At 35.3% G+C, this 16101-nt stretch overlaps 1 protein-coding gene across 1 annotated transcript in view; it reads left to right on the forward strand.

Moving 5' to 3' along the window:
• The window catches only part of TNFRSF19 (tumor necrosis factor receptor superfamily, member 19), a 44307-nt gene that overhangs the window by 15366 nt on the left and 12840 nt on the right, over nucleotides 1–16101 (forward strand). The gene's annotated exons all lie outside the window — the stretch shown is intronic.

The following is a 16101-nucleotide window of genomic DNA, read 5'->3' on the forward strand; positions in this document are numbered from 1 at the left end:
CACTTCAGCAGGTCCAGCACTATCATTGCAAAGTTCCTTCATATGACCAGTCACTTGAGGATAAACACTCCTGTCATACCACATGATTAGGGAATCTTGAGTCTACTTCTGATGTTGTCATATTAATTTTAATTTCTGGTTTGTGTTAATGCCAAAAGGCAGCCTTCCTAGACCCTCTGCCTACTGTCAAGTAGGCCTCAGTGAGTATGACTTTTTTCCTGACACCCAAAAGGCATAATTGGTTGATACCTTTAAAAATAACTTTTGTGCTAAGGTTACAGTGAGAGAGAAAAATATATCTTTATAGTACTATATACATTAAAAAGCAAATAAGTAATCAGTTTCTCTGGTTTTGGCCAATGAGAGGATTGGAATCTCTTTAAAAGGAGGGAACCTCTTTATTCTGCAACAGAAGCCTTTTTACAACTTCTTCCAAGATTACTAGTGGTCTACATCCCCTCAAATTTTTAATTCAATAAAAGGAGTGAATTATTCTTGTCGCATTTATTGCTGTCTATAATATGAAAAATAAAATTGATTCAGCATAATCTTCTGGAAAACCTTGGGTTTACTTGTTTGTTTCTGTAACTGTGAAGTTATGTTTTGGGAGGTTTTTTTTCCCCTTTTCCAAACAGAAACAATTGTTTATAGAAAGAGTGAATTGTCAAGTTTCTGAGATACTTCGTGCTACTTTAATAAGGACACACTGTTTCTTATAAATATTCTTTCTTTTTTAATTTTTGCTAAATTAAAATATAACCAAGTATATGCTATTGTGCATTAAAATCATACTTTGAAATAGTTTTATGTTGTATTAAATTTAATGAAATAAGGATTCTTCAGCACTTCATATATTGCTTAGATGGTAGTTTTTCAAATAAGCCAAACTTTCTTGTTTTGCTTCCATTTTAGTGCCCTTTGGGGAATAAACTTACAAAACCAGCTTCTCAGACAGTATCTTTAATAGTAGAATTTCTTAGAAATGTGGCTTCCTGTGCATTTCTCTTATCGTTTGAGAGAATTTTATTATATACCTCTGAATAAGAATAATATAATTTTCATTAAAGATTGCAACATTGAAAACTAGTAAATCAGATTTCTATAAAAATAAGTCAAATAAGTTACAATGTTTGCAGCAGTAACTCCTGCCCGTGTATACCATAAACCTTGAAAGTAAATTCAAAAATTTTCAACCATTTTTGTAGTGTAGACAATATAATATCTTAAAAGTGTTTAGAGAAAGTATGTTCTTCATGGCAAACACTGTGGGGTTTGATGCCAAGAATGAAATGCTGATCTTGACTTACTGGAGCAAATCACTTCAAATTCAGTGAGTTGCAGAAAGTATTTCTAGACAGAGTTTGAACCCAAACAGGCAATTTCATATGTACATTTATTTTAATCCACTAATTGATCAAATTCAGTATTATCCCCTTCATTTGTTTTTACTCTCTTTTTATCTAAAAAAAAGAAAGCTAGTGAAATCCAAAGTGCAACAGTATCATTCTGATCTAGGATCTCTAACTCTTGAATTCATTTTATGCAATTTTTCCTCTTTTCTTGTTTGTTTCTTTCTAAGAAAGCATGCTATTGAAACATAAATTCTGCTCTCTGGTGCAATCAAAGACAGGGAAGAAGAAGAAATTACCTCCCTTTATCTTTCTGCTTTAACTGTAGTTTGACTCATATGTGTATTTCCATCTTTTCCAAATCACAGATTTTGATTTTTTTAAGAGATGATGAAAGAATGGTTACCAAGTCTTCTGAAAACTCAGAATTAAGTTTACAGTGATTTGGCTTTTGTAATTGACCCTGAGCTTGGATCCTAAATTGAACCATTAGGAAGCTACTACTAATTTTAAAAGGGCAACAGACAACTTCATGGAGAAGAGCATTTTCTCTGGCACAAGCTGCAATGGTAAATCCAGATTAGAGACTTTCTTGTTCCCTAATCTCATGGCTGTGACCAAGCCTTTGACTAAATAACAGAAGTGTTACCAATTGCTTGCTTTTCGTATTTCTAGTAGCAAGTTGTGAGAATTGCCAAGTATTTCCAACTTTTACAGAAGCAATACTAAAAAGTTTGAAATCGTTAAAATGTTTTTTATTTACATACTAACCAACCATTAAAATCTTAAATAACAGAAATCCTACCATGAAGTATGGTTACTGTATGTCTCTGTGGTTTTCAGAAGGCTTTTGTTTGGAATTTGTATGTTGGTTCTTCAGGTCTCTAATATAAGCTGTCTCAGTTTAGAAGAGTGTACATGCCTGCCTCAGAACAGCCTAGGAACTTATTCTTACAATAGCAGGTAAATGAACTGAAATCTTTTTGAGTTTTACTTAACATCAAACAGGTGGAAATTTCTCAGTTTTCAGACTAAGTCAAAAATATGACTCTACAAGGAAGTAAAAATAGGTGGAAAAAGCTTGCTTTCACACACTGTTAATGCTGAAAATGTTTGCTGTTTATTTCAATAATGAATATATTTTGATAGTTAAGATGTTTAAGACTGTATTATTTGAAGTTAACTGCAGACAGGCCATTAGGTATATGGGGCAAGTTCTCAATGATCAGAGGACTATGTTCTAATACTCTGCCTTTCTTATCCTTCTTTCTTTCCACTGAGAAACAGAAAGTCAAATATTAGTGCAGCTAACTCTTGTATTACAGATGAAAAGGAAAAGTTTAAGTGTCCTGTTTCAATGAATTAATTGTCCTGTGAGGTGTGTGGCAATCTTTTGTTTGCTTAAGAACATTACCATAAGGGCACAAAGGCTCACAGCCCCCCACCTGGACTAAAGGCTCATGTTAAAGCTGACACGGATGAAGTTCTTTCAGCACTAGTAGCAGTTGATTATTACCCGGTTAGCTATAAATCTAAATACTTGCTTTTATCTTCTTTCTTTCTGTAGACATTTTAAAACAGATCTCGTTTAAATATTTACTCATGAAAAAATGAGTTTGTGAATTGCTAGAGGCAAAGTTGAAAGGATTCTCTAATGAACAAGTAAAGAGAGTATTGGAGACCAGAGAATTGCTATCACCTTTGTGTAAATTTTAAAGGGGACACAATGACTTATGTGTGTTTTTAGGATGTCAGAAAATTAAATACACAATGATATATTTTAATTTGCTTAGTTCAGGTAAATAAACTGTAAATACCAATCCTATATGTAGAGTCAGCATCTAAACATTAGATTAGAAATGAAAGCATGTTTTTAAAATTACTATTTATGTTCACTTTGTAAACTGAAAACATTTTTTTCTAACCTGAAGACAGTTTTTCCCAACTGAATGACAGAGAAAGGGTCCTTTGAACTGGGAACTAGAGTGAAAAGCCAATCAATCAAAGATGTAATTTCTGAAACGGAAGGTAGCATAGGCTGTCCCAAACTGGTATCTGTTCAGCAGACAAACAGCGACATAGATACAGTTCAATGATTCTTTTTTCTCAGCACCAATTTAGGCTTGCAGAGTTCATTTTCCTGTCTGCTCAGGCTAGTGTTGTGCTGCCCCAATGGTTGTGCTTAAACTGTTAATAAAACTCTTCAGTAAGCTACGTTGTGAATCTATCCACAAAGAATTAAAATAACTCCCTTCTTAAGGGTTTTTTCTTTTTTGTTAAATCCAATGAGTTTGTTAACTCCGAAACACTCGTGGTGGCACAAGTGAAGGAGAGATGTGGGAAAGGCTGGGCTAAGGAGCAGATTTTCATATCATTGCTTCCTTTGGGCAAGCAGTATGTTTTCAGCTGGTCTGTCTTAGTAAATAAACAAAAAACTTAAAAAACATACTCTTTATCTTCTTTCGGTCCTAAGAAGATGGCAGATTAAAATTAAAATGATAGAATTATTTTATCAGCTTGGCTATGTCAGCTATTTCTACAAGTGGTATTGTATTGTTCAATTCAAAATGCAGAACAGCATCAGAGTAACCAGAATCCTTTAGCTTCTGGACAGGCTTTCTACTAAGCATAAGAACAATGACATTGAACTTTTTTGAGCTGTATTAAAAAAAAATAGTTCCTAGCACTTCCACATTACTCTTCCTTTCTGGACCAATCTACAGTCAGTGGTGTTCCCCTGTTATGTGCAAATTCAGTCTAGAATTTGGCTGTACAAACAGTTAAATTAGAATAAATTGTGAGAGTCAAGGAAGAGAGGAAATGAACACCTAGGCGCCGAGAGCATTTTGCAGCCAAACCACCACCAAAGGAACAGCCTTGTTCGTTGTTTTTTTTTTTTTTGTAATTATCTGCACTATTACATTTTTTTAAAAAATAATGGCACAGTATGTCCAGCCAAACTCATTCTTCCTTCTCCAGGACTGCTTATGCTTGTCTTCATGACATAAAGCAAGGAGCATGGGAAGCTGGGGGCTGGACAGGATGGGGGCAGGATACCACTCTTGTGTGGAGCTTGGGAAACTAGCCCCTACATGTTCCAGGAAATAAACGCATTCTTTGCTTCAGTGAAGCAGAAATGTTTTGTTGAATAAGTCACAGCAGTGGAAATATCTACAGTTTGATTGTAACATCATGTGCCTTTGAAATAAACCTGCACTCAGGTCTAAAATTGCTACTTTTTTGCCATGAGCCATGTTTTGAGATATTGATTTCAGTGATAGTGGTTTCAAATATAAAGAATATCTCAAACCAGAAAATAAATAGTTTTTACTAAGATGAGGAATAAAAGTAAAGACTACAGCTTGTCGAGACAAAATACATATAGCAGATCATAGTGAAAACATTACTTTTTCATGTGAGGCATCCATATCTTATCTGCTTTAAAGTTTGTTTCTTTAAGGACCTTCTACAACACTTTGACTACCTCTACTAAGGTTGATTGCAAAGCTCCCTTTACAGTTTTCTTCTGTAGATTTTTTTTATTAGTTTGCTTCTGTATGTTTGCAGAATTGTTTTTCTGAGAATGAAATGTAAGCGTTCTAAACTGCAGCTGAGTCCCACTCTTTAAATCGACAATGTATGTTGTTTCACTAATGAAAGATGCTATTTAAGGGATAAAATCTGGTGGTATTTCCTTCTTTCTGGTGGTAAAAGTAGCTAGTATAGGAAAAGTAAGATTTGGTATAAATCTGCTTACATTTACAAGATTAGGATCTGTGATTTTGTAAACTTTCATGTGAGTGTAATGGGTATTTGGGGCATGGAAGGACTGTTCTTTAGAACAAAGAAGATAAAAACCTAGAAATTACAGTCTGCAGGGGAATATTGTAGGGTGACAAAATGCATTATTAAAAGTAAGGGGTGGGCTGGAAGCTTGCTGGCTACATATCTGTTCTGTAAAATACTTTGTTAGTGGTAAAAAAGAAAAAAAAATTCCCACTGTCTCAGCTTTGCTGGAGTTTTTTTACATTACTTCATTAAACGTAAATACAGTGTTTTAACTTGAGAGTAATTTTTGGATGACATTCAATTCCACATTAGTTTCTCTGTTTACATAGTGGAATTTTAATTTACTTGTATCACTTTCTTCTTTCTGTTTACAAAATTTTGCAATATGACAGCTCTCAGACTCCAGATAATGTTTTTCCAGCTATTAAGATTTTCTGTAATTTTTATTTGGTTGCTTTATACAGTAAACTTTATATTACTAATGCAAAACAGCCTTTGAAGGTAGGCTGCTTACGTGCGTATGAGGCAACTGGCAGCTGAAAGTATGTAACAAGTGAACCCATGCTTAATAATTCGGTTATATTCCAACATATATGTCTATCTTCTTTCAGTATTTTTTCTGATTTGGGGTTACCTCACAGCATCTCTCATAATCCTCTTTGCCATGTTGGATACTATGATAGAAAGCATCTGGAATATTGTATAAACCTTTCACAAAAGTCATAAGGAGTGACAGCTAATTTAGGTACAGCTAATAGCATCACTAGTATATAAATATCAGTACTGTTTTATTACAGAGACACTAGCTTTCCATTATCTCATAACTGAAATGTACACTTTTGTAATAAGTCAGTCTGATACTTTCCATATGTGACCTGATGGTAGAGTAACTTATCTTCAGGAAGTCTGAAACAAATTTGACTAGGTGTTTCAGAGAGATGAGAATTGCTATTCATGTCTTATAAAGTTTTATTACAATTTTACTTCTTGCACTCATCATAGATCAAAGAGACTTAACCTAGAAAACCTAAATATTTTCAATTCCTTGTCCTTGATAATTGTGATGCTTCTGGCCCACTGGGGAAAGGTTCGTGTATGACTTGGTCAAACAGCTCCTTTTCTCCCTGTTCTGAATTTGCTTTACATGCTGGGCTCTCCTAAAACAAAAAGTTGCGAAGGGGGCAGATTTTTCCTTCTTCTAATAACAGAGATGTTACCACTAAAATTAGTTACAATAGTTCTGAAATGTTACTTAATGGAGAGGAAGTTTAGATTCATTGCATAGTTTAATCATGTTCTAAAACTTTCTTCTTGCCTAGCTCAGAGAATAGCCTTTTTTTACATACGCATTCCCAATTTACTTTCACTAACTCCTGTTGTCTGTACCTCTCATTTCTGTGCCTGTATCTATAGAAGTACTTCATTATGTAGCTTGTTATCACTAAATATGTATTACAGTTAGTAGACAGAACTGGTCAGAAGTGTTTCCCTCATTTCTATCCACCATCCCCTCTAGTCCTTCTCAAAAAAAAAAAAAAAAAAGTGCAGAGTGTGCCAAAACACAATGGAACCCCCCCCCCCGAATTTTCCATAGAAGAAAGTTTAGCTTAAAAATGTTGAAATTACATTGAAAGGAGGTGCTACTTCCAAACCTAACAGAATTTCTGTGTAGCTAGCCAGACACTTTACCAAGGAATCAAAATTTGGAAGCCAAAGCTCCCAAGGCTTCCAGTCAGTCTAAACTGTTAGATTTTTGTCCACTTTCTTGCACTATCCTTAAATGTTTTGTTCCATGCAGTTTACTTTTTACAGAGGAAAATTCATTTTATCCGAAAGATTTCCAATTGCATGTAATATAGCTTAGTGCTGCAAAACTATAGGTGTGAGGGCTGTTCTAATGAGTTGATTCACTTACTAGTAACTTCTGTAGAACAGAAGTACTCAGTATAGCATGTCTGATCTGTTATGAAAGTTTTATCATTTGAGTCTATAGTAAGAGGATAGTAACGTGAATGACTTCAGTAATTCTAACAAGTGTTTGAAATTTCCTGATCTTCATTGAAGCTCTTATAACAGCAGTAAGCAGGGTCACTTATTTTGTGTCTGCTACCTCAAATCTGATTTGGATTTCTTTGCACAGTGAAATTTTATCTCACTAAGTGAGTTTCAAGTAACCCAGTTCAAGCCACAAACTAAAAGAACTAGGCTAGTAGTGAATACTTCAGAAATATGGTTAGTATAGACAGCATTAGCCTTGTCAAGTATTTAGAAGTACTTAAGGCTTAAATATCCAAATAGACTCAGGAACCTGACTCCAGAATTGTATCACCAACTGTCCTGCTTGACAGCTACCTAACTGGAAATGCTTAAAAGCCCAAGGGACCTACAACCATTCATAGACTATGGTCTCCAGGAGTATTCTACTGATTCTGGGTCCAGGTGGCTTGGACATATTGCAGTTTTAGATTAAGCCAAAAGGGTTGTGGTTCACCTGCTTTCCCCTGACTGTCATGGAAGGAAATACATATGCATGGACTCGACAGAATTCTCTCAATAGGTGCTTAACTGGAGAATACAGACCACATTCTCTATCACAGTTGATCCAAGAGGTAATGGAATTGGAATTTAAGGAGGCACCTGCAAAATTCTCTGTACTCTTCAGTGGTCATCCCAAAACTTCTGCAACACTGAGCAGCTATGTGCCCAGCTGGCACTGAAACCATCAGGAGCTGCAAGCTAGTCAGCCTGTCACCCGTCTCTGGACACTGTGTTCTACAGTGTCTTCTGATGCCAAACTCAGCAGAGTGGGTTGGGATATTGGCTGGGAGTCCTTTTCTTGATAACTTCTTTGAGTCCAGAATTCTTTCCTTATGTTGACTAACTGTGTGTTGGCTTCTTGTCCTTACTCTTTGATTTCTACATCACAAGTAGGCTTCCATCACAAGTAGGTTCCCAGCGTTGTGTAGGCAGCCTAGATGGTACAGTGCTTAGCACTGCAGAGCCTGTGCCTCTTTTGTAATCCTAGTTTCATGCCTTATCAAATTAATAAATCTGAATACAGCTTAATTGTTCTAAGATATCTTCTCAAGATAATGACATTGTTCATAATTCTTTCCTTCTGACTGCAACCACAAGTGATGGTTAATTAATAAATTCCAATTTAATACTCATAGCTTTTCAAAAAGTGGGGAAAAGTGTATCTACCATCTTTGCTGTTTGGATATGCTGATGGAAGTATACCAGTAAGACTATTATTTTATTGAATAGAAAATTATTCAAATAGTTAAGAATTTGAGTTATATTTTTGAAGTAAAGCTTAAGCTGTAAATTAGTGAATTTCTATTTAAATGATTATCTGACTAATCAACCAAACTTTCCTCCCTCCTTCCTGCTTTATGTGTTTGTGTGAAGTACAGGTGACTAGGTCAGACATTCTATTTCAATTATTCTGCTCTTTAATCTCAAATAATGGGCAGTCCTTTGTTTTGCTTCTCACTACCTTTGTACTACTAGATGCTTTAAGACTGAGCAGCAAATCCTAGAGGAGGTCTGATGATAACATCCAATGGAAACTTAAAAAGCTAAATACGGCTCTGTAAAGTTTAGCAAAATCAATGCATATCAAAAAAAAAGGAAGAAAAACATAAACAGACAAAAAGTTTACCTCTGTACATGCCGCCCCACACCTCTCCCAGGTATGATCAACAGGAAGGAAAGTATGTCACAGTTTTCCAGAAACTGGTTTATGCGTAATGGGAAGAAACTTGGTAATTGTGAATTTGAGTGGAGCATCAGGAATACATTCTAAGATACAATTTGTTGAACTGAAAAAGTTTAACACACTGCTTCATGCACTATAATGAGTAATCCTGTGCTTTAGGGAATGAAGCTGCACAAAAGAATCATTAAAAGACGTTTCTGCTATATTAACTGGTGTGGGGTTTTTACCTTTTCATTCAGAAATGTATTGTCTTTTTTTCTTCCCTTGATTATAATTGCATTTGTACTTCTGTAATGAAAATATTTTCTGAGCAGTTTTAAAAACACAAAATGTCCTTGAGATACAAATAAGAGTATTTTATAAGAAAGAGATAAGTTATAGGAGTGAAGTTAGGGATTCACTGCCTGACAATGCAATAAATCCTTAAATATCTATTTTAAGAGCATGTTTTATATAACAAAAGAAAGCTGAGAGTGACCAAAATACTTAATTTTGCATGGGGTTTTGTAGTAGAAATTCACTGTAGAGACCTCACTTCTTTATTAGGTTAAAAAATTCCTTAGTGTATAGCATGATGAAGTTTGTAATTGCAGTACTCACTTCTCGTTTGTTCATCTAAAATACGAACAAACACTCTGCAAGCATATTTAGTTTTTCTTGATACTGTTAAGTACAGTTAGAAAATGAAATTCTTATCTTAACTGCGGAGTATGAGAATTTCAATATGTTTTTTCAAGCCAGTTTACCATACTTTTGTTTCTAGTAGTAACTTGTGCAACCTTTCATCTTATGAGTCAATCCTATAATTAGTATCTTTCGTTGCCAGAGGCATACTGCATGTTTGTTTTAGGTACAGAATGTCTGCAAGAAATTTAACTTAATCATTACTTTTTAATGTAAGAGCTGGTTAGCTCAATTACACTAGATTAAAGTGAACTTGAAATTCCTGAGTTACAGAGAAGGGGCTAATCGTTGACCTGTACTGAATAAGTACTATTTCCTTTTTTTCTTTTTTCTTATGTGTACTTACTAATGTGGCTAGCCCTTTAGCCCAACCTTGCAGTGGCTATAAGTAATTATCTGTTCATTGTATGGAGTGGGTTTGCAGAGTTCTTATTTAACTTGGCCATTGGGTTGATCAAAATTATTCCAGTTTTGCATACATTGCAGTAAAGCTGCAACACATTTTTTTGGTTAACTTTTACTTTGTTGTGTTTGGGGATAATCTGAAAAAATGAGTAGTAGTTACAGCTTTGCAGTATTTTTTTATTTTTAATTTAGATTTTTTAGATGTTTTCTAATTACAGAAGCATATGACTTTTAAATATATGAATTTATTAACATGCTTTTACTGTATGTTCAGACTGAAAATATTGGTTTAAATTTCTCATACAATCACCCAGCTAATTCTGGGAACGGTTGCATTAGCACCACTTCAACAGCACTGAGTTTTGGTGCCTGTGGTATAAATACATGCTGACTGCTATGGCTTTTGGGTACAAAGTCCAAATTGTGACTGACGTGAGTATAAAATATTGCTAAACAAATGCACAGTAGCGTGTTGGGGTTTTTTATTCTACTTCATGCTGGTGGATACTATTGGCTGTGTTGCTTGGCTACAAAATACTTAGGCTGTGTTTCTCTTAAATTTCTTGTTTAAAAAAAATACAGTAGAAAACAGGGAACCCCTCTATGCTGAAACTTTCCATATTGCCAACTCTCTTAAGAAAATCACTGTTAAGCGAAAGAACACTGAAATACCACTCTGGAGGACTGAAATGTATTGGAAGTAGGATAAGATGCGATAGCCTTAAAACAGGAGTTGTGCGCTAAGGCCCTTAGCAGTAATGGTTCATTATAAACACCTCAAGAGCTGGAAACAACCTAATAGAAAAAAGGCCTAATGTTCCTACTGATCACTTGTATCCTTCCAGTTGTTGTCCTCTACTTTGCTCACCTTTAATTTTTTGGGTGATAGGCCTCACACATTCTCACTCTTACTGGTTCACTTGTGCTAAAGCAGTGTGCTGCCAACCTCCTCTTTTACAAAGATCATAGAGTGATCTCACGTGTTACCTTGGGCAGTGACATGTGCCTTTGAGGTATAGGCTGTGACTGTTTCTTAAAAAGATTAGCTCTTTGTTACAGTTTTCTTAAATAAAGGCTTGTATCCACCAGTTTTAATAAAGTTTCATTTAAGTCCAGTGGTATAATTGTATGTGCGTACTACTGAATGTAATTTATAGTTACCATATCTGCATGTAGAAATTTAGGATGGAATTAATGCACCCTAATTTAGGCGTATAAAGGTTAATGCTTAACACTGAAGTTGTCAGCCCAAATTCCCACTGGTAATCAGTGGAGAGAATTAGGTACCTCAAGAATTCAGGCAAGCCAGGTAAGGTAAGCTTCAATGACTAACACTAAGCAGTCTTTCAAGCCATTTCAGATTAATTACTTCTCTGGAGATTTCTATTTCTGGCTCTGTTTTAGAAAGAACGCCTAAGGTGAGTAGCTCTGACTTCGTCTTTAGACCTTTAGACTTCTGAAGTTAGAGTTTCATCTAGATGCCAATATCAGGTTAGATGAAAACTGCAAATTCAACATTGAATGATTGTATCTGTCTTGATCTTCCTCTTACCTTTTTTGTTCATTAATTTTATGGAGGAAAATTGAGGTTTTAGAGTGTAGATTATTTTTATTTTTTCACTCTTGCTAAATAAATAAAAATATAAATTAAAAAAACCCTTTTATTCTTTGATGAAATGTTTCTTACAAACCAAAGCCCTCATTCTAAGAACACTTGCCAAAGTTAGAATCTGCCAGAATTGAGGCCTGCAACCATAATTAGATTCCTTCATATATAGTCAGTCTGATACAGGCTTTATTTACATTGTTGCATATGTTATTTCCCACTGGGCCCTTGTTCATTTAAAGCACAGGATAGGCAAAACCTATAATTCTATGTCTGGCCTTATTTGCTACATGCTATTTTATATTCCATGCAGAATGTGAGTTACTAATTATCACTGGGCTTTTCTGTGGTTCTGCCACTGTAAAGCAGTTATTACAAATTTTGCAGTTGTTACTGACTTTTATCTTTACAATAGAAGTGATGCAAAATGTATAGTGTCTGTTATACAGTTAATGAACTGAAACAGAGAAATTAAAGTCAAAATAGCCAAAGGCATCCAAAACCCTGCGTCCTTGCTTGACAAACAAGAGTAGGATGCCTCCTTCTTGACTGTGGGTATCTAAAATGGCTACATCTACAAGCTGGTGACCTTAGGCCCAGTCTGTATTCAGTGGAGAGGAATGATCATGGTCAAGGGAGGTGTTTAAAACAAATCAGATTAATTGCACCATAAAAGAGCCTTCCCCCATTGCCCCATGTAGAGAAAGTTCAGGTGACTCCCTCAGAAGCAGATGTTTGCTTTGGTCAGATGAATCTCACCAATAGAGCTTGACTTTTTCAAAGATAACCTTTCAGAGTGTCTTCTATGACTAATTTGTATTGACTTCTGTTAAGAGGGGAGATGTTGTGTTTCAGATTAAGTAATATAACAAAGCAAAGATCTTGTACGCAGCAGCCTTTTGTTCTGTATTACTTTATCCCCAAAGCTTCAAGTGGTGAATTAAAACCTGCTTTTTATAAGGTATTATTATTTCTGACTTCAAAGCTACAGCTTTTTCATCTGTACTATAGTTTGCATGTGCATGCTTACTATTGCACAGTAGGTAACTTTGTTTGCAGTAAATCATGACATTTACTTTGATATTTGCAGTATTACAATATGCTGGTTATGAATGTCCAGCTTCTAAAGGTGTTAAGGCTACATGTTATAAAATTATGAAATTTTATATTTAATCCCATGTATTTCAGATTACGTACCCAAAAAAAGCATTTTTAAAAGATGCTGAGGTTTCAAAGTTGAACATTAAAAAGTTAGAAAATACTAGTAGGGTTGGTTATGCAACTCTTAACTTCCACCTTAATTCAGAATCATAATTCAGCCCAGTTGTGTGTAAGTATTATGAAACAGTCTTAATTATATAAACACACTGTTTTTTCCACAGTACAGACATATTTTCCCCCCAATATGTGGAAATGGCTAACAGTTATGTTTTTAAAAACCAAAAAACCAGCCCCACCCCCCAAAAAAACTCCAGCAAAAACCAGTAACCACCCCACATTCAGAATTAGTTGCCTTGCCTGGAGAATTTAACCTAACTTAGTGATATTTCAACATAATTATAAACAGGAAAAAAATAAATGGTGGGCAAGCCTGACTGGTTTATTTAATTTTGTGGCATTCTACATTTCACGTGACTGTTGGCTATGCAAAGAGGGGTCTTTACTGCCTCTGCTGAAGCTTTACAACTGGGCAAATTCAACTGGAGGGAAGAAATAAGCTTTTACCAAGCTCAGCTTGTTTTAGCCACTAGGCTACAATCTCCATGGAGGTGGCAGAGAAGGCAACTGAACCTCTGTCTTGTGCTTCTTGACAAAGTACTCTTAAGCTTTTACAGAAGGCAGAAACCCCATGTTACCTCCTCTTTCAAGAGTTTTACCTGAAAGGCATTATAAGCCATGCTCGTGATTTCTCCCCCCTCAATTTAATTTTAAAATAAGATCATAGATTTTTGTTTTCAGCAGAGTTTTAAGAGAAGATGGAAGCCCCTCTCTGCCACTCTGAGTAATTTATGGGAAGAACAAAGTTTAGCGTCCTCCTCTGGGTTTCTACGTCTATAGGCTGAGCATGGTGACTTTAGGCACTGTGTTACTTGGTGTGACAGATATTTCAGATTCTATTCTGTTTAACTTTTCTTTGTGCTATATAGGAAGTATGTGATCTAGTATGGGCCTCTAGTTTCCCAGATACAGACCTTGGATTTAAAAATTACAGATTTTAGGGCTTAACCTTTGCATACTTAAGACCAGTGCCAAAAGATCAAGTCTTTTGTCATTCTTCAAAATGGATATAAAATTGATGCCACTATATTTTGGTATGTGCATTGAGTTTTAAATTATTCAAAAGCTTATCTGAAAGTTGTGGGACTCTTGTATTTTATTTCTCATATATTCTCTTAATTCAGAAATAACCTTTTTAAAATTTAATGTAATAAATTCTTCCAGTGTTGAACGTACGTGGACACACACATGTATTTCCAGATCTCTTTCAGTACTTATTTTTTATTAGTCCCTTCTTAGAATTAGGCTCTTTCTGCATGGAATTTCTAATACCTGGAAGAATTTCCTTGGCATTTATGTTTTTTCACATTCAGTAACAAAAAATGTTAATACATTGCAGAGATTTTGAAGAGTGGGAATGTCTCTAACCATCAGGATTTCACTTTCCTTAACCCACTTATTTTGTATTTTATTTGTAGGCCAGGAAGCAACAAGGAAAGGGTACTAAAATTTTATTGAATTTTTTTTATTGCTGCTGGAACATCTAGCTCTCTGGACTAGATAGGTTATTTGGCCAATTCAAAAACTTCCTTTTTAAGCAAAAAAAGCAAATGATCCTGCACATAAATTGATATTCAAATATAGTAGGTTTTGTAATGTCTCATTTATATAAATTTTTTGTTTGAATATACAATCCCTATTGTCTAAAGCTATAAAACCTTTGTGACTGAAAATTGTCACAATATACCCTGTGATTCCAATGGCAAAACAGGTATCCAGTCTGCAGACAGAAGAGAGGTAGCTGAGTACTGTTATTATCTTTACAAAACATTGTTAAAGCAAGAAAAAAAACATAGCTTTTGAAAATTTACTGCATAGACTGTTAGTGATGTTTATCAAAGTTTGTATTAACAAATTTAGGATACAGGCTTGCAATTGTCATGCAAGCTTTTGCTTTGTTCCCTGGGTTTTACCACAGCTGAGCCAGGGCAAAGAGGGAAATAATTTCGGTAGAAAGGGAAGTGTTAGAAATTACTTCTCGTTGAGTCATAGGGAAGCAAAAACTCCTTTATGACTGATTTACAATTCACTTCTTTCTTTACTGGGATTTATACAAATACATATATAGTACTGTATTAATTTCAGTGATTGTGGTTGTATGTAGCAATTGCATTTGAAATACATACAGTGTGGCAGCAGTGCGTAGCTGGAAGAGCACCTACGTTCTCTGTCCAGGTGAGGGCATAAAGCATCACAGCTACCCTACCAGTTCTCAGCCCTGCCTGTCTGGTCATGGTTAGAGGATGGAGTTTTCCACTCTGTCATGTTTCAATCCATACTGAATGAAACCCAATCCATGCACCGATCTACAAGCTTATCACACAGCAACACTGAGAGCTTGTTTGAAACTTTTAGAACAGATCTGTAACCAGTATGCATGGAATTCACAATGTTCAATTACAACTTTGATTAATGAAAGTGAGTTGCTCTGTTGGCTAAAGAAACAACCCTCAGACATACTTACTCTTATATTTACATACATGCCGTTGTCATTTAACTAGTGAATATATATGGTATGTGGTCTTCCTCTCCTCTTTTAGAAAACACATAATACAGTAGTTACCCACTTGAAAATGGTGTGTATTTAGGCAATACAAACGCTTCTGCTTATGTAGGTAATACCTTGTATAAGCGTTTTGGAACTGAGAGTGATAGAGTGTGTATACAAGCAGTAACTGTCATAAACAGGCTTAATTGACTCATATACTGCAGCAGGTTGCTTTTATTCTGTAACTGGGTAGTCCTATTGATGAAATGGGACTGCACATACAGAATACAAACCAGATACTTTCTACTTTCATCTTCTGTTGAAAAGACAAAGCAACTTGCATAGCCTGGGTGGGATGGATGCATTGTATAGTTGGATTTGAACAAGAGAATATCCTAAAATATTGTGTTCTTTTTTCACAAAACATGTTTGGAAAAGAATTTGGTGAAAAGTACAAGTTAGAAGTGAAGTAGGAAATAGCTTTTCTGCTGTATCTAGCAATCTCCTATGTTTTGACATAAACTTTACATGATACTGATTTAATACATGAAAGCAACTGAGAAGGAAATTGCGTTTTCTGCAAAATAGGTATTAGACACCCTCAACTGTCAGAGGTTCTAAAGTGAGCTGCTAGAAGCAAAAGTCAGAAGGGCAATTGCTGACACCACCACTGTTATATTAACAGCAATATATACTTTGTGCCACCAGATTATGCCAAGTATTTCTGAAGGAGAGACATACTGTCTTTTCACGCTGATAACCAGTTATGTTGGGGGGGGGG

This window comes from Haliaeetus leucocephalus, unplaced genomic scaffold, assembly GCF_000737465.1.
Source record: "Haliaeetus leucocephalus isolate CR32 unplaced genomic scaffold, Haliaeetus_leucocephalus-4.0 Scaffold351, whole genome shotgun sequence".
In the NCBI taxonomy this organism is placed as follows: Eukaryota; Metazoa; Chordata; class Aves; order Accipitriformes; family Accipitridae; genus Haliaeetus; species Haliaeetus leucocephalus.